This window comes from Ambystoma mexicanum, chromosome 6q, assembly GCF_040938575.1.
Source record: "Ambystoma mexicanum isolate Mex_15411 chromosome 6q, UKY_AmexF1_1, whole genome shotgun sequence".
In the NCBI taxonomy this organism is placed as follows: Eukaryota; Metazoa; Chordata; class Amphibia; order Caudata; family Ambystomatidae; genus Ambystoma; species Ambystoma mexicanum.
Window position 1 is genome coordinate 262,268,853 of NC_090937.1, and position 24,397 is coordinate 262,293,249.

The following is a 24,397-nucleotide window of genomic DNA, read 5'->3' on the forward strand; positions in this document are numbered from 1 at the left end:
TCTTTAATGATTGCTCACGCTGATATTCCAATACTGGCCTGTACGGCCCACCAACTCAGGTGATATCACCACAATAATGCATAGTATTGATAGCCACAGCGACCTGCTTTGCTTTCAAGATATTCTTGAAAAAAAACGACAATTTATTAACTTGCGATTGGTTTTGAGTTGGCTACAAGAGACCAACAGCATTGTATAGCATGTAGAGGTCTTGCTCAGGTCGTGGCTTGATAATGGCGGCAATTGAGAAAATAGGGAGTGCAAAGATGGCCCCCTCAGGAGTGGCGGAGCATCTCAGGAGCATCCGTTTCCATGATGGACATCCTGGGAAATGATCAATCATGGTACCGACTAGTATTCAATCGTCAATCCTGAGGCCAGCTGGAAATGGTTTATGCCTGGGCAAGAGTCAGCACCTTTAAAGGGAGTTATATATGTTCCGTCCATCCCTCTACAAGCCATTACTCTGATACAGAAACAATGGTTTTAACAGCATTTTAATCTGAGAGTGTGGCCATTAAGGGTTTTCTAATTCCGCATGGAAAGGTAAGCATGGCTGGCAAATAGAACAGACACAGTGGCTCTCTGAAGACCTTAGCACTAGAAACCCATACTCCCCCCACAAGAAGCCAGATGAGCAGACTTTGTGTGACACCAGCAGGAGGGTTCCCTAAAGAAGCCCTTGAAGGAGTTAATTCAAATTCTGCAGAGCTTGCACACAGGAACCAGGCAAGTAAATTGCCTCTTTTTCATCAGCCCCACTTACAGCTGCAACGCCAGCGGTTTGCCTATCAGCTAAGCTCTCAGGCGGCCAGGCAGTAAACGAAGGCCCAACTTCAAAGTTTACTATCACATGCCCTCGGGTGACGGTCAGCAATGTGTAAAAGCAATGTGTAAAGAAGCATTAGCAAAGCCAAAGGTTCTAGCTTCCTAAATGTAGACTCATTTGTCCTACGGTGTAGAACGAAATAACAAAAATCAGAATAACAAAAGTAAAGCAGCACAACACTGAAAACCACATGAATGTACAAAGCAGCAAGGAAGCAAAACATGCCTTTGAAAGCATTGCCCACAAATCTCTTTCCATTTTAGAGAGCTGAACTCACTCCATCAAAATGACTGCCTCCATACTAGAGCTTTCACCAAGTTGCACTTTTTCAACGTCATAGCGCAGATGACAATCAGCAAGGCTCCTCTGTAATATGTGTCTCCAGGACCTGTGACAGAGAGCCGACGTTCTTCGTAGCCAGAGCTAGAAAGCATTAGCAGGTAAGTCGGGGGAGATTACAAGCAGCATCACAGAGCACACTTGGGATAAGCATGGGAAGAATAGTGCTTCTTCTACCAGATGCCTCCACTCAGGAGCAGAGCGAGCTCCAACTAAATCAGTGTTACTGTCAGTGACAATATAGCTAGTGAGCAGGCATGAGCCTGTGGCTGAGAAGATACGCATTAAAAGGTTTGAACAAGGCAGAAAATGAGGCACTCGTTAAAATAACTTCTAATTCATAAAGAGAAGTATATAAAACAAGGAGAACACTATATCCAGATCCTCCAGCAGTCCAACATACCACGCATGATTGTGAATACACGCAATGCCAAACATTGAAAGTAAGATTGACTTAATATCTCTATCAGGGAGGAGTCAGCTAGGATACGCCAGCCAGAGGTTATAACAGATGAAAATATGTCATAAAGAGTTCCAAGACCCGGAGAGGCCAAGGCTTAAAATGACATGGGATGCTAAATTCCTCCCTTGGAATGTTGATTGTGTGCATAATCTCTCATAGTGGAGTCATGACCTACTCATAGGACCTACAGACGCACACAGAAATCAAAGACTCGGCCTGCCAAATACTGTGAATTTTTCTCCCCTCCCAGTTATTCCATGGGAGGGCAGGGAGTAGACATATTAACTGTGATGGGGACAATGCATGGGAGACTGTAACGGATGTTGGGGAGTGGCGGTATTGGAAAAGGAACATTGATTGTATTTGTATTTTGTATTTGTATTTTATTTATATTGCACACCTTACCCAGGGGTAGCCTGGGTGGTAGCCTGAGGTTGTGCCCTACCATTATAGGGCACAACCTCAGATCATACAACATTTTGACACACTAATGTTATCTCTAGCTGTGATACACGCCCCGTATTTTGTTGCAGGCTGGGGGATTAATATTCCTATGAGGCTAAATAGCTATGACCTCTTAAGTAAGCTTTTTTGGGTTATTGAAGATTAACAAAAGTGTTCAAAGGATTTCTTGAGAATCCCAGGTTATTGATATCTGGAAGGAAAGAAACAAAAGGAAAAGGGAAGTTGATTATTGCTCAGTTACATATGGAGAGTATTTAAGGATTAATTAAATTAACAATAATAAAACAGCAGAATACACGGTGTCAGATATCCCTTATAACAATCAACCCAGTATCCAACCGAGGAATCATGGCCCTACAATTGAAAGTAACAGGTTGCCAGTCATAGGTAAATGAGGAATTTTGGGCAGAAAATGTTTAGAACCAAAGGTGTCCAGATACTGGTTTATAAGAAAAAAACCTGTATGAATAAAAAATATGTTTTACTAGGAGGTGTATTCTTGGTCTACGTACAAATTGGCAGGGGATAAGAAAGGAAGAGAAACTTAAATTATACTCGAGTATGAGATATGGAACATGATGAAGCTTGTTTCTTTAACATAAATAAATACATAAATGAAAGAACAGATTGAGGGAAATGATGCAGGGGTTTCTGTTGCAGGAGGTTTTGGGGGTTGTACTACATGAACTGCAGCAATAAGCATTCCCCACACGTATGTTATCATGCCTCCTCATGTCCCTAGTTCTATTTCCTTTTCACAGACTTTATTAGGTTTCCTTGTTCCCCTACTGCCTGAAGTCATCGCTGGTGAAATGGACCATGGACAGAGACGAAGGACCACAAAGCCCATATCCTCAGGGATTATCGGTGCAAGGTCATAGACCTATGCCCAGCAGAAATGCCCAGTCCAAACTGGCATGAACAATAGACAGTTGTGAATATGGAAAACTGTCACGGGGGGAGGGGCACACCCCTTGGCCGAGGAGGCTGGACTGGAAGGGCTCCTCTGAAAAAAATAGCCCCACCCTACATCAGACCACCACTTCCGTTCATGAACAGTGTAGTAGAACCTCTGTCATGCATGAATAAGTCTACTGTTTGCCGGGAGGCAGGCTAAATAAGCCAGAAAGCCTAGGTGGAGGATTTCTCTAACCTTCTGCGGTCAGGTGACCGTTGGTCTAAAAAGGTAATGGTCTGGAAGGTGGGGGATGGGGGGGTTAGAAGGGTTTTGGTATGGGCAAGATGCTGTGTTCATGAATCACCTGCTTGTAATCAACCTAAATGAAATTGTGAGCCTGGTTTTCTGCGACACACATAATTTCATAAATGTTGTAGCCAATGTTGAAAAGCAGGATGATCTTAACAAAAGAGGTCAAGTTAAAAAAAAGAGAATGAAGGTTTGAGAATTCATGTCCCTATTTGATCAGATGGATACAGTGACTTTGGAGCATCATCAGGTTTAAAGCTTGAGCTGGAATAATGGGGTGGGGCACGGCTGGCATGCCTTACTAGTTGTAAATTTAATTCCAGAAGGTATTCAAATCAGATCTCCTGACGAGGCTCCCCTTGGGGATATGTTGCTCGGCTTTTCTGAGTTAAAGCTTTAGAAGTGGAGAAAGTGGGGAGACAGAAATGGAAACATTGGACATTTTTCCAAAGTATGTTATATAGAGAGTGTAAATTACAGTCCCATCTCCGTGATTGATTATTAACTTACATTATGGTAAAGTAAACAAAGTGGTAAATTATGTCACTCACATAGCTACATAGTGGTTGCATCAAGTGAGTAAGCCCTCATTCCTGACTCTTTTTCTGTTATGACCGAGGTCTAAAAACTGTGCCTTTACTGCTCTTTTGGTCTTTTACTTTTATAATGTTTCACCATTGACTTTGTAAGCATAGACTGGCGGGAAATGTAGTCCCAAACAGTTGCAGACTCCGGTGTTAGGGACTACTGGCATGGCAGTTACCTTCGTAAACCCACTGCCAAGAATTACATTGATGCATAAAAGGTTCCCTAATGTAAGAGGTTTGTGTTGCAAGCTCTGTAAAAAGTGTGCCTGAGCAAAAGCCTAATATAAGAGATTCAAACATGTTATTAAAAAAGCCATCTATTCTTATAAATTAAATTAAGAATGAAGCATTGAGAAGTGAAAGGGGATCCAGGAAAGGCTGTCACCAATGTCATCAATTGTCATCATTGTTCCCTCTAATTATGATTCTCTAAGTGTGGAAAAGATTGGCTTTCCTGAGCACATTCATTTCCATCTACACAACTAACTAACAAGGTAAGTCACTTTGTGAGCATGCATAGTTAAAAAGCTAACATCTCTGAAGAGAGTTTGTAAGGGACTTTACCGTTCCCAACCACTTTAATTATTTACAAATCATAGTGAAGGATTTGTTTCAAAGATATAGGCTAGAAAAACAAACATTTAATATGTGATTTTAAAGAGAAGTCATCAGGCAGTCCAAGACTTCAACATCTGCCACAGTACCTAGCAAACACACTTCTGTGCAGAATGAAAATGCCTAAAGGTGTATGCACAAAAATATGCCTAAATGTGCATGCACATAGAAATGCCTTGCAGCTCAGTATAAACAAAATGTTTAGTTGTAGTTATTTATTTGTTAATACTGCACAGGGAAAATGCAGGAAGTGTTTTATGCAATTAGAAAAAGAAAACCTCATGTGTATTACAAAAAGCCAAAGTTGCTTATTGTAACTGATGTGGCTGGAAAACAATTCAGACAGGATACAATATTTGCAGATGAAATAATGGCTAGTAAAAGGAATTTTTAAGAAAACATGCCAATTGGAGTTCATCTGCCACTTTAATGAAGTCTACAAGGGGTTGGGGAACATTTCTCTCATAAGTGGTGTATTGATAATTGCATCAGAATAACTGCACCACAGAATATGATGATCAGAATTCCTGTGTCTCTGCTTACCATTCATATTACATTGTCCTATGAACAGAGCTGTGTCAACACTTGCTCAAAACCAGCCCTACAGTTAAGAAGTATTACACACCTGCCATTTATACTCCCTAAAACAGGAAAATGTGCCCACAAAAATGGGAAACATCAAACGTATAGGAGCGTACCCCATGCTGTTAGCCTCAAGGTTCCACTTATATTTTTGAATCAGCAACCAACAGAGCAGTGGCATAGGAAGGAACTCTAATAATATTACTGCCCGATGTGAAGGCATCATGAAGCAAGACACACACAAGCGATTAAAATAAGTGCTCACAACAAGTTTATTTAACTTAAAATGTGGGATGGAGTAAGGCCTACCTTGCCCTATGTTAAGGTGGGATTTCCCTAATGAAAGGAAACTAAGGATAGTCTGTGTCAGGTTGTCCAAATCAAGTATCTGTCTATGTCCAGAACCTCAACTTGCCCTCACAACTAACTGTATACAATGTATGGATGTCAGCCTCAAAAGAATAGTGTTCAACAAAATGTTCAGAGCTGGCTCCAGCTCTTGGTTTACGATCAGCTTCCCCTTCCCCAAGTTCAAAAGTTGTTCAAAATAATACAGTTCCTTGGGACACTTCCCAAGTCGAGGTTTCCCTTCCCCGAGAGTTCAGAACTTCCAGCTTTCAAAATCAACGCAGTTCGGTTTCTTAACTTCACTTTCTCATACAGGAATGTGGAAACACAGAAACATAGCTTCAAACCTACTTTCATTGGCTTTGTCCAAATAGGGAACACAATGTAGGTGCAGTTGATGGACCACACAGTCCACCCATCACAGATCACACAACCGATACCACTCCTTACTGCTTCCATCAATACTTAATCACTGGTTCTATCTGACAGTGATACTTGGTTGATTCCTCAGTGTCATATTCTTCAGGCGCTTTCCGGTGGCTGGCTTAGCCACTATGCACTTTAGTATTCTTGTTTGTATTCCTCTGCCTCTTGCCAACACATGTTTCTCTCAGCTTACAATGCATAGGCCCCTCTTGACTTTGGGCCACACTTTAGTTTCTAAAGTTCATACTCTCCTTGCTATTCTCTTGGCTTTGCAACTAGATGTTTCATAAACTGTCTTCCTTGATTTCACTTTCATGCACTACTTTAGTTTAGCTCCTTTTGTGAGCATTCAATGACTCTTCACTCTGTACGGCATTCACAATTGCCTTCAATACTTTTCACTTTGTGCGGTATTCATAAATGCATTAAAGTAGTTTCAGTTCACTTGCTATCAGTATTCACAAGTGCTTTCAACATGTTTCAGTTCTTTTGATAGCTTGACAATACTTGTTACAATATTCAGCAGTACTTTTAATCCCTGGCCGTTCACTCAGCAAAAGTACTTGCTTATATGTTACCGCAGCACCCCGGTCACAGTGTATATTGGCTTTGCACTTACTGGTTGCATATGCAGCATTCTTCCTCTTCGCATTCTCTGTGACTGGCTTCTCCAGGCTCCGGCAGCTTCCTGTCTTCTCCAGACTCTGTCTTCCTCTCGCAGTCTGCACCATGCATACCGCCCACTCTGCTGGCTCCCTTTGGCGGCAGTTGCAGTCAATGGGAGCTCCATGGCTTCTCCCCACCAGACCCACTCTGGTGCATAGCAGAACCGCTGGACCCTAGTATAGCCAGCCATGGCTATGGCGTCCCCTACTCCTGTGCAGCACTGCTCCAGCCACCTGTGTCTCCAACTTTCTTTCTTCCAGCCTGTTCGTAATTTCTCAGAATGGCAGGAATTTTTATACTTCTTAGGTGTGCTAAGTGACCTCAGGTGTGGGTCATTGAGTTCTCTTGCCTGACTTTGGAGGACTCCATTAGACAGACATGCCTGGTTGTGTCTCTGGTATGGCTCTATAGTCCTCTTCCTCATCTCAGTACCAGAGTAGTGTTTGGTACTCTCTGATTTAAGAAAATAAGCACTTGCACCTCTGTTTGTTCTCTGATATATGGGTTTTTTAGTGAAATGACAATGTGTCCTCCTAGTCTTCCTGGTCCCAGTACTAAGGTGTTGTTTCTGGGGACCAATTTGGTAGGAGGGGAAGTAAACTGGTTGACAATATCCTTCAAAGGCTTTAGGGATAGAGGGAAAATTATGAAAGGGAAAAAGGGAAAAGGGGAACGCTGCGTCTCATCCAAAGACGTCCCCCTCCCATTACACATGTTCCCTCCACCCATGTGATCCTTCCTCGAATATCCACCCCCAGTGTTGGTATCCAAAAACAATGGCCTTTCCCTGGCCACCTGAAAGGAGTATCCATGGTGAAAATAAGTGAGGACGCCCTCAGGTTCCTCACACTGATCCCAAGAGGAATTTTTTGGGGAAAGAACATCTTACAATAAACATAATGTATCGCTATTGGCAAAGCTAATTACTTTTTTTTACTCCATGAAAAATCATTTGATTCCAAGTAGGGAGTACAATGTTATCATGGCCTTGCTTGTAACCCTTACATAGGAGGTGAAATGACAGGGATTATAATGCAGCCCATATTTCCGCCCACTCGTCTTCACCACAGCCTAGGCAAAATTCAACAAGAACCTTACTGAGGTTTCTTATGGAGCCCTGTTGAAGAAAATCACATATATTTACATTGTAAGTTACTAGTAGCAATGCTCATCAGTACAGAAGATTGAGTGACTTCTTCTGTAACTAGTGACCATTCTGTAATTCACTGATATCAGTTAAACAATGCAAAAGTATGCTACAGGCAATTAATGCATAACACATGATTATATTGAAAAGCCACTGGCATCTGAGCATAGAATCAGGTGGTGCAGTTTCCTAGACTGTTACTAGAGTTTCCTATCATTTAACAAGCAAACAACACATTTCCCTCACTATACTGCTGAAACTTCAGACTTAGTTTTTTGAAAGTTGCTGATTTGTTTTTCACCCTCAATGAGTGTTCCCATGTGCCCTTCTCTGGCTCCTGTGCTAGTCTCCAATGCTTGTCAACAGGGCTCTGTAAAAAGTGAGGGATTGTAGTAGATAATCACTCACTCAGACATTTGTATACCCGTAATACTTGGCAGGAATAATATATTCAAAGCCTCACTGTGATATTATGGGCAGTTTAAGAAAAAGTCTGCATGTACACAATAATTTTTCAGCTCATACAAGATTGTTTGCAATATACCCCACCCTAATATTGATGGTTAGGATTATGCAAGTGCTCAGCGAAACTGGTTTTGTATTGCATAGAGTTACCATATCATTTGTTAAGGTCCATTCTGTGAGAAACCAGAAGGTGTCTTACCTGTTAGTCCCTGCAGATCTCTCTCTCAGGTGGCCAGGGCACAGCCATTGCCTTTGGATGCAAACCCTTGGGGTGGACAAGTGTGGGAGGATCACCTGGATGAGGGGTCCTTGAGGAGTGGGAGCAGGACACCAGATGGTGAGATGTGGTATCCCTCTCTTCCCTGTAACACCTTTTGCCCCATCGTACCCGATGGGATGGGATATTTAGAAACTCAACACACCACAGCTGACTTTTCCAGCTCGAACACCTTTACACGAATAGCCCAATCTGGGAGAGAACAGAGTCACACCCGAGCTGTGGACCTGACATGTCCTAAAAATATGGGCAGGCGAGGTCAGGCAATTATCAACAATCACTCACACCTGACTTCCATTACACTTCCCCAAACGGATAAAATGAGGAGCACGAGAGCACACTCTGAGTGAGGCAAAACACACGAAGATACAGCATTTTTGAGTTGGCAGCTGAACAAGGGGAGAAAGATGGCCAGACACGAGAGGTTTTTGAGCGGGGCAACGCCCTTGACCTTTGTGGCAGGAAGCCGTTATTTTCAAGAAACCTTCATGGCAGAAAATGTAAGACCAGGCAACCTGGCTGAAGAATCCTGCATTGTGTGTCTGAGATACCGATGGTCCTCCCGCGTATCTGACCAAGGCGGGGAGGAGCAGCAGACGCTGTGGTATCATCCTTGGTTCCAGGTTCCAAGGAAAAAGAAGCGACAGAGAACAACACAGCCGGTGAGTTGGGAAAACCGATGCCAGACCGGTCTGTGTTGAAGTCAAGGTTGTAAGCGGCAACATTGTAAAAAGAGTGCTGGAATTAACTTTGTTAAACACGTGTGATGAAAGATGCGAGTGAAGCTAAATTTCTGTTGAATATTTGAACATTAGAAGGAAAGATTTGATACCATTGACAGAGTGGTCCGGCACTCTGAATGTGCTCAGTCGAAGGTCTCTGCACAGTATCCTGACAAGAGAAACAAATGTAGAAGATTGATGTGAAGTGCAAATTGTGTTTAGTGAATTCAAGTGGTCCTGTGACATTTTAAGCAAAACCCATTGCACATTCCAAAGTCTTCAATTCTGGAATCAAAAGGGATCTGAGCCCGGATGAGGGGGATCCAAGGACCGAGCCTCAACCAGGGAGACCAAGTTGCGAACATTGTGGAAAAGAGGATCTGAGCCCGGACGAGGGGGATCCATGGCCTGAGCCCGAACAAGGGAGACCAAATTGTGAACATTGTAGAAAAGGGGTCTGAGCTGGGACGAGGGGGGGCCCGTGGTCCGAGCCCAAATGAGGGAGATCAGTCTTGAATTTGTGAAAGTGAAAACTCTGCCAATGGAAAGGAACTTTTGCATTTTGTTTGTTAGATCAGGCCCTCTGCAATAAGAGACTGTCATTGTGAGAGAGACTTTGGCGGAATGCCCTGATGCCTATGTGTTGAACTGTTACCTCATGGCCAAGAAGCCAGAGTGTTTGCAAAGCCCGCACGTGCCGCTTTGCCCCATGTTGAAAACATGGGGAATGGGAGCCAACTGCTTAACTATCCTGACATATAATTTCTTGAACAGTTTTCTTTTGCATACATTGTTATCCCACACCATTTTGTATTTAGAAGTAAGGATTGGCAATAGTTTTTTTTTGGTTTTGGGCCTTTTATTTTGACAGACTCCACTAGGACTGCGCTATTATAATTTGATGGTCGTAGCGTGCTCCCATCTTTAGATTTACATTTAGATAGGCATTCTACCAACCCATTGAAGTTCAATAAACACCATTGAACTGTGATCACTTGTATCTGTCTTCACTGTTTGATACCATGCCTTCCTTACAATAGCCAGTGAAAACTTGGAATAAACATACATATTGTGTGAAAAGCATTCTAGCTGTCTGAATATCCCTTGCCCTAACACTATCTTTAATCAATCCCAGGCATAGTCCATACCTATTTTGCTTAGCAGACGAAGTAAATGGTTTTGCAGTGATGCTTTCCACATGTCGATGTAGGTACAAGTCTGCTAACCTTTGCAGAGCCAAGGTAGGCAGAGCAAAGGTTGTCTGTTAATATCTAAATATGGCCTGGTGTGGGAAGCTAGGGTCATAAGCGATAAATGTGGTAGAGTCAAGTATAGGAATCGTGGGCCAGAAGGGAAGGTTATTTTGTTAATATGTGCAGGCATATCTTAAGTAGATCTTCTGTCCATGGAGCTGCTTTTTCATATGTGTCCTTAACCTTTTGAGGGTGCATTCACTTTTGAGGGTTTTTGGGTGTTTCAGGCCACGCTTGCATAGTAGGTTAATGTAAATATGCTACACCTATCAAGACAAGTTAGTATAATTTAGCTTTATTAAAGAAACTTCTGTGACTTGTGCCTTATTAATTCTTGAGAAGGTGGGAATTGTCTGTGCACGCTGCTAAAACTATCCTGCCCAAAAGGAAGCTAGACAAGCACACATGAGCACAGCTTCGAGGTAACATTGGCTGTCATATCCCTCCATGCCTTTGATTCATATGTACACTCTTTGGTTTCAAAAGATAAAAAGCTTCACAAAATTGAGATATTTAGATACAATAATTTAGTAAACCAATATTATTTTATGTGGATGATTGTTATAGCATACAGAGACAGTCTAAAAAATCCATAGAAGCTATTACAAATATCCAGGTGACAATGAAGACACAGAACTGGAATATTGCAAAGGCATTAACATACATAACAACAGAAAAGGCCATTACTGAGGGATCCAGGCATAATTAAGCTATCATTAAAGCAAACCATGTGACACTCCATAGGGAAGCATGAATAGACGAGGGGCTTTTACAAACTAAAGTGACTGTACTAAATTTTGTAATTTAAAAAAAAAACATAACCATTTCCTCGGATGAATGTATTGATAGAAAATATCCCTCTTTATGCTAAAAATAACAGCAAAGAAAACTCCAAAATAGCCCTCTTCATGCTAAAAATCTAGTCCTCACTGAAACAAAAATCTTAGATGGACAAGAAAGAAAGGTGATTGGGTGCACCCAGACATTCAAGCCTACTGCTGGCCAATCAGAACAAAACATGAAGAGCCATGAGAAGAGTCACAGACGAGTTGAATCACCTGCAAATGTTGACAAAGCAACACAAGATTGCTGCATTATATTATGAAACAATTAAGAAAACTATTCTATGGTGCATGACTCTCTGTGCAACTGATCAATGGTCCCAGAAATTATTATGTTTGGTCTGTGTGCCCCTCTTTGAAATGACAGCCCGATACAATAGGCGACAGCATAGAGGAGGGTGAAGTAACCACACAGGGGAGGAATACTGAAGAAGACCAATAACACCATGAGCAGATTAAAGTGCATAGAAATCCCCAATCCCTTCTCGGTCCATACATTCCAAGATTTGAAGAGAATATGTACCTCTTTATGAATTAAACTGACTTCAACAGGGAAAACAACAAGGAAATAATCAAATAGAATAAGGTGTTGTTGGTGACTGCAATAGACTTCATGGAGAATTCTTGAGGATGTCATGAAGGTTTGCTCGAACTGTTGGACAACTTAGTGAACATCAAGCACGTGTTTTTTGCTTGAGTGCTCACATTCTCTGTTTTTCTAGGTAATAAAGGTACAGGAATTCTAGCCCCAGTCTTAAAGAATAATGTTTGGTGTTCTAGAAGATCACGAAGAAAACTGCAGTAAATCAGTACCATCTAAACTTTACTTGAGTCTTCTCACTAGGAATTTGATACGTGAAAACAGAAAATCCAAATGGTTGACATGTCCGGAAGATAATAGTTTCAATGACGTTCTCTTTAATCAAATTCATTTTCTGTTGCTCTTTAAGTGATTACATCATTGTATTTATATATTGTTTAACAGATATAAAAGTTGTTCGTAAATTATACTGAAACAAAGACAAACAGATAACTTTTCAGAAAATTCAACATATTGGGAACATGAGAGAATGCTGGAGGAGGCTATAGAATCTTATGCTCTTACTATAAAACCATTAGTTTTTAGAGTGAGGCATTAAGCTTCCTAATAATTAATATTGATATTTAGCCAGAAAGGTACAATTTTGTGAAAGACAACAGTTTACCACTGAAGAGAATTTGGGATGATCTACATCAGACATTTCACAGAGCTATTTTGACCTATGTGCACACGGTGTATATGGAACAAGTTACTTACCTGTAACTGTTGTTCTCCAGCATGGGTCTGGCATGGATTCACATGCTCATGAATATTCCCCGTCGTCAGGCTGGGAATCCTCGGTAAAGAAAAAAAACAGTATCAGTTTCGTTTCTGATCTGTCTTTCGTAGTAATAACCAATCACTGGTCTCTGCGTCATACTGACCACAGCCAATGACTGCCCTCTACCTAAGCACCGCCTCTGGCAGCCATCTTCAGATTTGGAAGCACGTGAAGTGGCAGTATGACCAAGTGAAGAGCCGCAGAGGGGTAGGCGGGAGGGTTCGCATGTGAATCCATGCCAGACCCATGCTGGAGAACAACAGTTACAGGTAAGTAACTTGTTCCTTCTCCAGCATGGGGTCTGGCATGGATTCACATGCTCATGAATAAAGAATACATAGCAGTACACACATGCACAACCACGGGAGGTGGCAAAGGCTCAACATTAAGCATTACATCAAACTCAACATTAAGCATCTTACCTCCTCACCAGGCTCACCTCAGGCGAACAGGTTGCGCAGCACTGCTTGGCCGACCCTGGACTCCTCCCTGGAATCCCGATCGACGCAGTAGAATTTCGTGAAGGTGTGCGTCGACCTCCACGTAGCAGCCCTACATATGTCCAGCAGGGGCACACCAGAAAGGAACGCCGTGGTAGCTGCGATCGCTCTGGTGGAATGGGCTCTCGGACGGCCAGGCAGCGGTCGGTTTGCCAACCGATGACAGTACATGATACAGCCGGAGAGCCATCTGGAAATGGAAGCCTTCGAGAGAGCCTTCCCCTGATTGACAGGTCCAAAGTTCACAAAGAGTTGTGACGTCTTCCGAAAACACTTCGTGCGGTCCACGTAGAACTTCAGCGCTCTAGCCACTTCCAGCGAGTGCAAAGTCCTCTCAGCCGGCGACGAAGGCGATGGGAAGAACACAGGCAACACCAAGGGTTCGTTGAGATGGAAGTCCGACGGTACCTTGGGCATGAAGGAGGGGTGCGTCCTGAGCACCACCCTCGTGTCATGAAAAGTCAAGTACGGGGCCTTGCAGGAAAGGGCCTGGATCCCTCCCACCCGTCATGCGGAGGTGATGGCCACAAGAAACGCTGTTTTCCACGACAGAAACTTCAACAGGGCCGAGTGCAGAGGCTCGAACGGAGGTCCCATGAGCTTGGTCAGCACCACGTTGAGCTCCCACGCCGGGGCCGGAGCCTTCACCGGCGGGAACGATCTGAACAGTCCCTTCATGAACTCTTTCACCAGACGATGAGACCACAAGGACGTCCGCCCCGTGGTTCTGGTGTATCGGGAGATCGCAGCAAGATGAATCTTGATGGACGCGTGTGCCAGTCCAGCTTTGGCCAGCGTCAGCAGGTACGGCAGTACCTGGGGAGCCGTAATCCGTAGAGGGTTAATCTTCTGTGCGTGGCACCAGACAGAGAACCTCTTCCATTTGTGTCCGTAGCATTTAAGAGTCGAGGACGCCCTGGCCTTTGCAAGAACCTCTCTGCAGTCGGCTGGTATGTCGTATCCTCCAAACTCTAGCGCTGCAGGAGCCAGGCCTGCAAGTTCAGCGATTTCGGGTCGTAGTGGAGGATGGCCCCTCCTTCCCTGGAGAGTAGATCCGCGTCCACCGGCAGCTTGATTGGCGGGGACGCTGACAAGTCCAGAAGGTCCGGGAACCATATCTGCCTCGGCCACGCAGGTGCGACGAGGATCATCCTGCACCGTGACCTCTTGAGCTGGTTGACAAGCCGGATTAGCAGTGGCAAAGGAGGGAACGCGTAGAGGAACAGGCCCTCCCAGGGGAACGAGAAAGCATTGCCCATGCTCCTCGCCTGGGGAAACCTACTGGCGAACCTCCGGCACTTGGAGTTCGTCGCCGTCGCGAACAGGTCGATCTGGGGTGTGCCCCACCGTCGGAAGAGGCGATCCACTAGATCCTGCCGTAGTTCCCACTCGTGGCACGAGCGCAGCTCCCTGCTGAGTGAGTCGGCGATGGTGTTTTTTATCCCTGCCAGATGAAACGGCACCAGAAACATCCTTTGGGCGACGGCCCAATGCCACAGGTCCTGCGCCTCCTTGGACAGTGCTGGGGACCTGGTTCCGCCCTGTTTCCTGATGTAAAACATGGTGGTGGTGTTGTCGGTGAAGATCCTCACCACCTTGCCCTTGAGGGATGGAAGGAAGGACCTGAGGGCCCAGAACACTGCACGGTGCTCCAGGACGTTGATATGGAGGGACTTCTCCGTCGGGAGCCAAAAGCCTCTCGCGTGCAGATTTTCGGTGTGCGCTCCCCACCCTTCCAGGGAGGCATCCGTGGTCACTGTCTCCTGGTGGTCTGGGGTCTGGAAGTCCATGCTTGCCGTCAGATGCGCGCGGGTGCCCCACCACCGGACCGCTCGGCGGAAACTCTCGTCGAGTGTGATCCTCTCCTCGAAGCCGCCCGTCGTTTGGATCCAGCGCGCGTCCAGGAACTCCTGCAACGGGCGCATCCGGAGCCTGCACATGGGAATGAGGTAGATGCAAGAAGACATCATTCTGAGGAGGGACTTGATGGACCTCACCTTGGCCGCGTCGGAAACCAACATCCGCTGTACCTTGCCCAGGATGGACCTGGTCCTCTCCTCCGACGGGGAGGCCAGAAGGGACACCGTGTCGAGCTTCGCTCCCAGAAACAGTGCGTTTTGCGTGGGTACCAGGTGGGACTTGGCGTAGTTCACGGAGAATCCCAGGTCCGTGAGAAGTTGGACGGTCCTTGTGCTCCACGGCGAGCTCCCTCGTCTTGGCTCGGATGAGCCAGTCGTCCAGGTAGGGGTAGACGTGGATCCCCTCGCGGCGCAGCTGCGCCGCCACCGGTGCAAGGCACTTGGTGAATACCCTGGGTGCCGACCATAGTCCGAAGGGGAGGGCTTTGAACTGGTAGTGACGCCCTTGGACCACAAACCTGAGGAATTTTCGGTGCCCCTTTAGGATGGGAATATGGAAGTAGGCATTCTCCAAATCCAACGACGACAGGAAGTCTCCTTCCTCCAGCTGACCCAGGACATGCTGGAGGGTGACCATCCGGAACTTCTGCGCCTTGATGAACTTGTTCAGACGTCGCAGGTCTAGGATGGGGCGCCATCCTCCCGTCTTCTTCTTCACGAGGAAGTATCTCGAGTAAACTCCGGAGCCCCGAAGCCTCTTTGGGACGAGTTCGATGGCGCCCTTCCTGAGCATCGCCTTTACCTCCAGGAGAAGCTGAGGGACGTGAAGCTCTTTCCTGGCCACGGGGAGACGCGCGGGCACCTTCTTTGAAACTCGAGCGCGTGGCCCCGGGCTAAGGCGTCCAGCACCCAACGGTCGGTGGAGATGGACTCCCACACGCTGACGAAGCTCGCCAGCCGGCCTCCCACCGGGGTGCTTCGGTGGGGGCCCGACCCCACGGCCGGTTCAATCCTGTTTCGACAAGGCTTTGCCGCCTTGACCTCCTTGGCGACGACGGCGGGGTCCGCCAGACTTGCCTCGTAATCTGTAGGCCTCCTGAGACGACGAGCGGGCCGCTTGACGGTAGGTGGAGAAAACGCCGCCGGAACCTTTGGAGGCGCCCTTGCCTCCGCTGCTCCGAAAGGGAGTCCGTTGTTGCTGCAGAACCCCAAGGGCCCGGGCCGTCTCAGTGTCCGCTTTAATGGCCTGAAGGGAATCGTCCACTGTTTTCCCAAACAGGTTGTTCCCATCGAACGGCATGTCCAGGACTCTGGTCTGTACGTCTTGACGGAAGTCCGTAGCCTTGAGCCATCCACGCCGCCTAAGGCACACGCCGTTGCCCAACTGGCGAAACCCAGTGTCGGCGATGTCCGTCGCAATAGTGATGGCGTGGTCCGACGCCACCTCACCTTCCTGTAGGATCTCCAGGGCATCCGCCCTCTTGTCGTCCGGTAGGAAGTCCAGCAGGGGAGCCAGCTTGTACCATAGCTCCCTGTCGTAGCGGGCCACGATAGCCAAGGCGTTGGCCGCTTTAATCGTCGTCGCTGCAGACGAGATGACCCTGCGTCCCATAGCGTCCAATTTCTTTCCCTCGCCGTCCGGTGGGGAAGTCGATGTGGAGGCCGCACCCCCCCCCCCGCTTTCTTCTTCCTGGCCGCCGCGGAGACGACGGAGTCCGGGGTAGGCTGCGCCCGGAGGCACAGGGGGGCCGCGTCCGGGACCCGGTACTTCTTCTCGTACCGGTCTCTTCTAGCTGGCGTCGTGGAAGGGTTCTTGAGGAGGGCGAGGCCCTCATCCCAAATGTCGTCCAGTAGAGGCACCGCGAGGACCGTCTTCCTCTTGGCCTCGCGCCGTTGATAAAGGAATCCTTCCTTTTTCTTCTCCTCAGGGCAGAGTTGGAAAAGCTCGGATGCCCTGGCGATCATGGAGTGGAACGATCCAATCTCGTCGGGCGGAGAAGCCCTGGTGGGAGGTGACGACGGTAGATCCTCGTCGTATACCTCGTCGTCCGTACCCGTCGCTGCCGTGTCAGTCCCCGTATCATCCCCTCGGGTGGACGGGGAGGAGGGCTGGACGGGGCGCGACGGCTGAAAAGGAGGTGGAGGGTGAATCCTTCTTTTCTTGGGTGGGGGAACACCAGAAGGTCACGGTTCAGGATCCCCCGACGGGAGAGGTTCCTCCGTCGGCAACGGTAGTCTCGTCCTTATCTCTGAGCATAAGGACTGTATAGCCAACAAAATGGCCGCTGAGTTGTCTTGCGGCGCTGGCAGAGGGGAATCCGACGGGCGATCAGGGGCCCCGTCGGCACCCTCGACGATGTCGTCGTCACCTGCGTCGGGATCCATCCCGACGGGCCGGTCTTCTTCCACGCCAAGGCCGTGGCTTAAGACCTCGATCAGCTCTTCCTCCGAGGTTGAAGCCCAATCTACGACGATGCCCTGCCCCTCCTTTTTCTTCCCCGCCGGGGATTTCACGGGGGTCCTATCGATGGGCACAAAAGAGGACTCCCTCCGAGGTGGCAGGGAGACTCTGAGCCCCGAGGTCGCCACCACTGGTGTAGCCTCCACAGGCTGAGCCAGGGCCGCCGCGACAGTTTCGATAGAGGGCTTGGCCGGATGGATTAAGGCCTTCACCACCTTAGGTGCACTCACCGCCTTATCCTTGAGGGGGGGGGACACTGCCTCGCTCCCCCTCCGATGGGGCCTTCGAGCTCGACCGGGGCCTCTCCAGGAGCTTTGCCGGGTGCTCGCCCTTCCTCTTACCCGACCCAGAGCGTTGGCTCGTGGCTGAAGGTGCCGGGGAGGGTGCGCCCTGCCTGGCGCCCGTAGAGCCCGACCGTTCGGCGCTCCTGGTGCCAGCGGACTCGCGGTGCTTGGCCTTGTGTTGAACCCCCGTCGCCGGGGCGTCCTCAAAGGTCTTAGAAGACCGCTCGGATTTCTTCCTCTTCTTCTCGTCTGACGGGCTCTTCCCTTCCAGCCAGTTGGCGAGACGTTGATAGCGGTCCTTCATGGTCCGCTCCGACATATTGCCGCAAAACGCACAGTCCTTCTCCACGTGCGTCTTGTCCTCATGTAAGCAGTAGAGACAAAAGGAGTGTTCGTCCTCCTTAAAGACGTCCTGCAGCTGGCATCCAGGGCAGACCCTGAACAGCTTTCCGGGCGTCGAGCTTCCCTTCTCCTGGGCCATGTCCGGGCCTGAGAAGCTTCTGGAGTCCTCCAAAAGCATAGCTCGACGAAATCTTCACCCTTGAGGGGCGCAGACGAATCCGACACGGGTCCCCGTTGATCGGATGGAGAGTCGGTGGAGCTTGAGGCTCTTTTGACCGAAAAAACGTGAAAAAATAGCACTAACACTCGAGAGCAATAGCACGAGGATCCCAACACATGAACGTGCGGTAAAAATCTGAAGATGGCTGCCAGAGGCGGTGCTTAGGTAGAGGGCAGTCATTGGCTGTGGTCAGTATGACGCAGAGACCAGTGATTGGTTATTACTACGAAAGACAGATCAGAAACGAAACTGATACTGGTTTTTTTCTTTACCGAGGATTCCCAGCCTGACGACGGGGAATATTCATGAGCATGTGAATCCATGCCAGACCCCATGCTGGAGAATATAATGATAAAGCAGATGTTTTCAAAATTACAATAGATGTAGTTTTCATATTTAATGTTTATTAATTTATGATCTGTAATTCTGAATTTAGGTCCTGCTGGTTTATGGAGATTACAACGATTGTTGGTGAACACAAGGAGAAATATATGTTCAAGGATTAACTTCAAGTATTACAGAAAACTTGTATTTTCACATCAATAAATATGTAATAATAATCAACATCTTTCAGGGTCTCTGCTAACTGAATTGTAAATCGAAGATCAGCAATTGGTGTGGGGTAATACTTTAATTCATATTTAGTCAAATAGATTGATACTAGGCCTCCACCCTAGGAGTCCAGTGAGGTAATGGCAGGCACCCCCAATTGATAGCTGAAGTGCAGACCCTGTAAATATCCCCAATCAACACTCGATGGGTGGGGAAGGCATCACCATCAACTTGTCTAACAGTCCACCAGATAACTAAGGAGACAAGCCACTACTATTCAGAGAATTCGGAGAGTGACCCACCACAGAACGCATCAACACACTTCACGGGAAGCGACGCCTAACACAGTTGTCCGAAGCAAGGAGGTAAGATGGAATGAAATGACCCACTAACCCGCCCGCTCAAACCTGAACTCTCTGCATTCACCCCTCAAACGCTAAACAAACATAACTACATCTATTGCACAGAAATCCGCACACACTTCACGGAAACAACCAAACAAACAACATGGGCCTCATCACGAGTCTGGCGGTAACCCTTAAATGCGGCGGTAGCGCTAATACCGCCGCATTTAAGGGTCCGCCAGATCATGGCTTTGGCGGAATTCCCCCCAGCAATCTGCGGCAAAATTGCTGATTTTCGGCACGATTACCGCCGGCAGGAAATCCACCGGCGGTAATAGCATGAATTTTCCCCATTGGGCCCAATGGGGAATGAGGAATTCCCGAATGGGCCCAATGGGGAATGGGCAATAACCCTTCCGCCAAACCCATGATCCCGCGCTAATAGCGCCGGGGGGTTTGGTGGTAGGGCTATTAGCGCCGGTGCTAATAGCGCCGACGTTACCGCCCAACTTGTGATGAGGCCCTATAGTCTCGCACAGCGAACGGTATTAACCAAACTGAAGCTGTCACCAGCACATCGCAACCCTCGCTCTTCCTTTTTCCCCACTATGTCCTTCTAGCGCATCCTGCCCTCCTACCCTCTTTCCTTTCAGATCTGCCAGTGGTGACAGTGGCAGAAATACATTTCCTTTATCATTAACAACATATTAGTATATGTTTATATATGATGCCTAACAATACACAATACTTTGACATCATGACAATTTAATTAATTTAGTGTTTCCTTGTTTCTGTTTTTGTTCAATTTCATGGTGACATCACATATGTGTGCAAGAAACAATCCTTATAAATTCCAATGCGATACTTTGATTCACACAGTGCATGCCACTAACAGCACATAGACTGGATTATCTGATCAATAGCAGATTGCTTGAAACATGTGTAGGCTGTAGTTTTGTTGAGGTTTGTGTGTCAATCCAATTGATTGTAGTATGGATATTCACTTACAATAATATTAAAGGCCAATGGAATAATACTACAGACTTTTTATAGTGTTTTGGTTTACATTTCATAACATTATCCCTGCAGGATGCAGGACCACGTAGATACAGCACTTGACAATAGAACCTTCCTGGACAAAGATGTGTCAGGGCTGAAAGAACTCACACCCCTAAGAAACAGAATCATGGACATGATTACATCCAAGATCACTAGGGAGGAAAGACAATAGAAGGTAATCTAAACAACAGTTTTGCCATTTCCTATAAGGATGACATCACCATCAGACTAAAGTGGAACTTGACTTGTATTTATGTGCATGTACCAGCATGGTCCCCTTTTGCTGAATGAGAATTTGCAAAATATTATGTCATGATGCAGAACGAAATTATTTTGAGAAATTTAGCTCATAATAATCTCAACAGCTCTGCAGTATTAATGGGTTGAAGATGTTCTTAACTTGTTTGGAATTGTTGCTGCTGTAGCCACTGATTCGGGTGGACATCCTGATAATGCCTTCATCACAACAGACTTGGGAAGGGGTATTTTGCAAAGGTCTGATAGTAATGTTTAACAAAGGAAGTCAAACTACTGGTTGGGAAGTAAGAGATGAGGCCAAGGGGTATATCTGATATCTATCCGGAATACAACATGTAGTAATTAACGTTACCGCCTGTGGAATCCGGGTGGATGCACAGCCATTATGACTTCACCATAAAGTCATCCTGGGTTTCTAAATATTTGCAAAACACATTCCCATTCGTGTTGAAGGGAGAACATGCATATGGGACAGCATCAATGTTCCACACTGCCGCCGAGGGAAACCTTTTGCAGGGAAAGGTCAGCAATCAACCTTCTTGCTATATGGTTATATCATTTATTAAGTGTATTCATTCACTGACGGTCAGCATCAACTTAGTGGTATAGCTACCATCATGTATACTGTTAGGATAAAAGATGGGCCTAAGCACTTTAGACCAGGGTTCAACCATTTTCTAAAAAATAGCAAATCAGTTTTTAGAGGAAAGACCATGTGAGTGCTTTCCACAAATGGAACCGGGAATGCTTTTTGCCTCCACATGGGCATTTGAAAGTAAGAAGACCAAATTGGCTAGAAGAATAGATATGGGGCATATACTCACTTGGGGAGGTAAAACATTGCTTCATGATTTGAAAGGACAGTTTTATGGGTAATTCTTTTCTCCACTGGAAGCCAGTACAGGTAAGACAGAGCTGGCATAATATGATCTATGGGTTTTAGCCTTAATAAAGTACATGCAGCAAGGTTTGGGCGATGTTGCATTCCCTGGATCCCATATATAGGCACAGCGAGAATCAGGGAATAACAATAATCCAGTCATGAGGAAATCAGGCTGTTCATTAGTGTGTCTGAAACTGTGAATTACCATTTAAAACAAAAATGTAAAGACGGGACTATTGGTTCAATTTAAAAATACAAGCAGGCAGGACACTGGATAGCTGTGGTGCCATAGACAAAACTGAATCCAGTTTTTTAGCTACATTCTTCACCATTTGGGTCTGTAGGAAAAAATCACTGATTGTATTCTATTAGTCAGCTGCAGACTCCATTCAATTCACGCTAAGACACACATTGAGTAATGCAAGCATTTATGAAAATACATAGTAATCACACACACCCTTTGCCCTCCACTGCAGGAGGATATAAATGTCATCAGCACATAAATAAAAGAGAACACCAAAGAATACACCAAGACATAACAATGAAGAGACTCTGCAGACCAATGGATGAGCTGAGGATCAAAAAGGGGGGAACGGTCACTGACTGCACCCGGTTGGACAAATAGGACAAAATCCAGGGAAGTGCACAGCTACGAAGCCAAATAGCAAAGGATGGGCAAGAAACAGTCAGTGGTTGACAGTATCAAAAGCTGCAGAGGGATCAAGTAATATCAGTAGGGCGGCCTTCAGCCATTGGTCAACATTTAAGATTATTAGAAACATTCAAAAGAGGCTTCCAGCTCACGCTGGCCGAGCAACCAGGCTGTGATTCAGCATACACGTCAGTTTGCTGGGCAACCACTCCCTCCAGAATGTTCCCTTGATAGGGCATTTGAGAGATTGGATAATAGTGTGCTGGTAACAAAGGATCAAGAAAGGGTTTTCTTAAGCAGCGGTGATAAGGCCACTTTTTAAAACTACTTGGACAGTTCAGGTGGACAGCTCACAGATTAAGCACTTATCTCTGACACGAGTAAAGCCCAAAACATTTACAGTAGCACATGCAAAGGAAAATGCTGTTAGCAGGCACATGTCCGAAGAGGCAGTGGATATTTGATGTTTGAGCAATTTAGTGGGCAAAGAATCCCCAGGAAGGCCAGAGACTTTATTTGTACATTTAATACGTTCAAATTCAGCTGATAGAATGAATGGAGATAATACATTTGAGAGGAATGCTCATCGTCTTACCCGTTTTTTAATTCTTCCTCACACAGAATGCGCTATTCACAGTGGTCTCCAACCTGTGCCTCTAAAGATGTTTAAGACTACAATATGATGGCACCAAATTAACTCTGTGGTGTGGCGAATCCAAGGTGTTCATTTCCTCTGCCCAAATAGGAGCCACCCCCTTTGGGACTACAGAGGTGATCCTACTACGTTTAACAACACAGAGGCGACAGGGTAAGTGGGATCTTTTTGAGGGGAGAACCTCTTAAAGTACAGGAGATCCTTAGAAAGGTATATCAGTTATCCTCCCTGTATTCCAGAGCACAGTATCTTTGTTGGCTACATGGGAGTTAGCAAATATGATGACTGGAAACATCCAATAAGGCAGGTGGCGTGGTTTCCGGCCCTATAGTGGAACACAGCTCACCAGATGTGAAAGCACAGTGGAAAGGCCGCCTCCATGGGCAAACAGAATACAGTTTCAAGCAATGAAGGTTTAGAGAGATAGAGTGAGACAATAGCAGAGCTAGAAGAGGAGAAGACTATCCTCCTGGGAGGTGCGGCCGAGCTGGCAGAGTGTTCACAGGGCATGGAGATGCAGACCGTGCCTGAGACTGTGGAACTCGGCCATTCCGACCGGAGCACAAGCTGGGAGCGCTCCACTGAGAGGAGCAGCACACTGCTGCAGCCGCCTTCTTACCAGTGTACCGCAAGGCCAGCACTAAAGACCCACAGGAGGACCACGAGAAAGCAAGGCCAGCTCAGCTCGAAGCAGACTGTGGAGCAGAAGGCACAGAAGTAGACTGGGCTGTCCTCTCCTGCCCTCCTGAGGAGAGGGAAGGTATGCGGTTGCTCTGGGAAAGTGGGAGAGGGCAGGCTAGGGCGGATAAGATCCCAAAGCAGGGTGAAACAGATACAACCTCAAGGTGAGGTGACCAAGATAAGACCACAGGGTGGGGTTAGCCAGACCTACCCCAAAGCAGGGTGAAACAGATAAAACCCCAAGGCGGCGTGAGCAAGACAAGACAGCAAGGTGGGGTGAAAGAAACAAAACACCAAGCCTGGGTGAGCAAAACAAGACCCCAAGGTGGGGTAGGACTTTGGGATGGACTAAATGGAACTGTGATAAAGGGACATGTTTGCCAACAGGCTTAGACTGTGCACCTGGGGGGAGAGACATACTAGAGTGGGCGGTCAAAAACCAGCCATCATTCAATTAATTGACAAGAGCGAAGGGCTTGAATATGCTTTTGTTCCGGTTATGCTTTCTTTTAGAGTGGTAGGCCCTACTCAGGCTAGTAAAGCATTTAGGAAGGAGGACTTTCCTTATTTTTATTGTAAAGACATCCTGACAAACACCTTTTTGTATTGTTTTGTCGAACAAGGTCAAGATGCTTAGACTTAGGAAAAGAGCAGGTTTGAGTGAGTTAATAAAGACAAGTCTACTACAATAACTCCTTGCCTGTCTCCTGATTCTTATCTACCACAGTAGGCTAGGGCTAAAGGGAGTTATAGTCCAGTATCTCGAGAGCCAAACGTTCCATACTGCTGCGCTACTACATCTGTTAACGGAGAGGGTAAAACATGTTGGCAAGCAAAGTGGGGTGAAAAGTAACATCATGTTCAACTTTTTGAGTGGATGTGAAAATGTGGGTAAACATTTTGCCTTATCATCCGGATTACCTATGATGAGTATGGTCAGTCAAAACAGTACCATGACAACTCATAATTAAACCACAAATCTGTAGTAATGTGTTTGCTCAATACCTTCCAAAAAAGCTGATAAAAACGAAGCCACCCTACTTGCCCCTTTTG

The 24,397-nt window shown here is 46.4% G+C and overlaps 1 protein-coding gene across 1 annotated transcript in view; it reads right to left on the minus strand.

Annotated features, from left to right (window-relative positions):
* The window catches only part of ENPEP (glutamyl aminopeptidase), a 441,170-nt gene that overhangs the window by 134,759 nt on the left and 282,014 nt on the right, over window positions 1-24,397 (minus strand). The window lies entirely within an intron of this gene.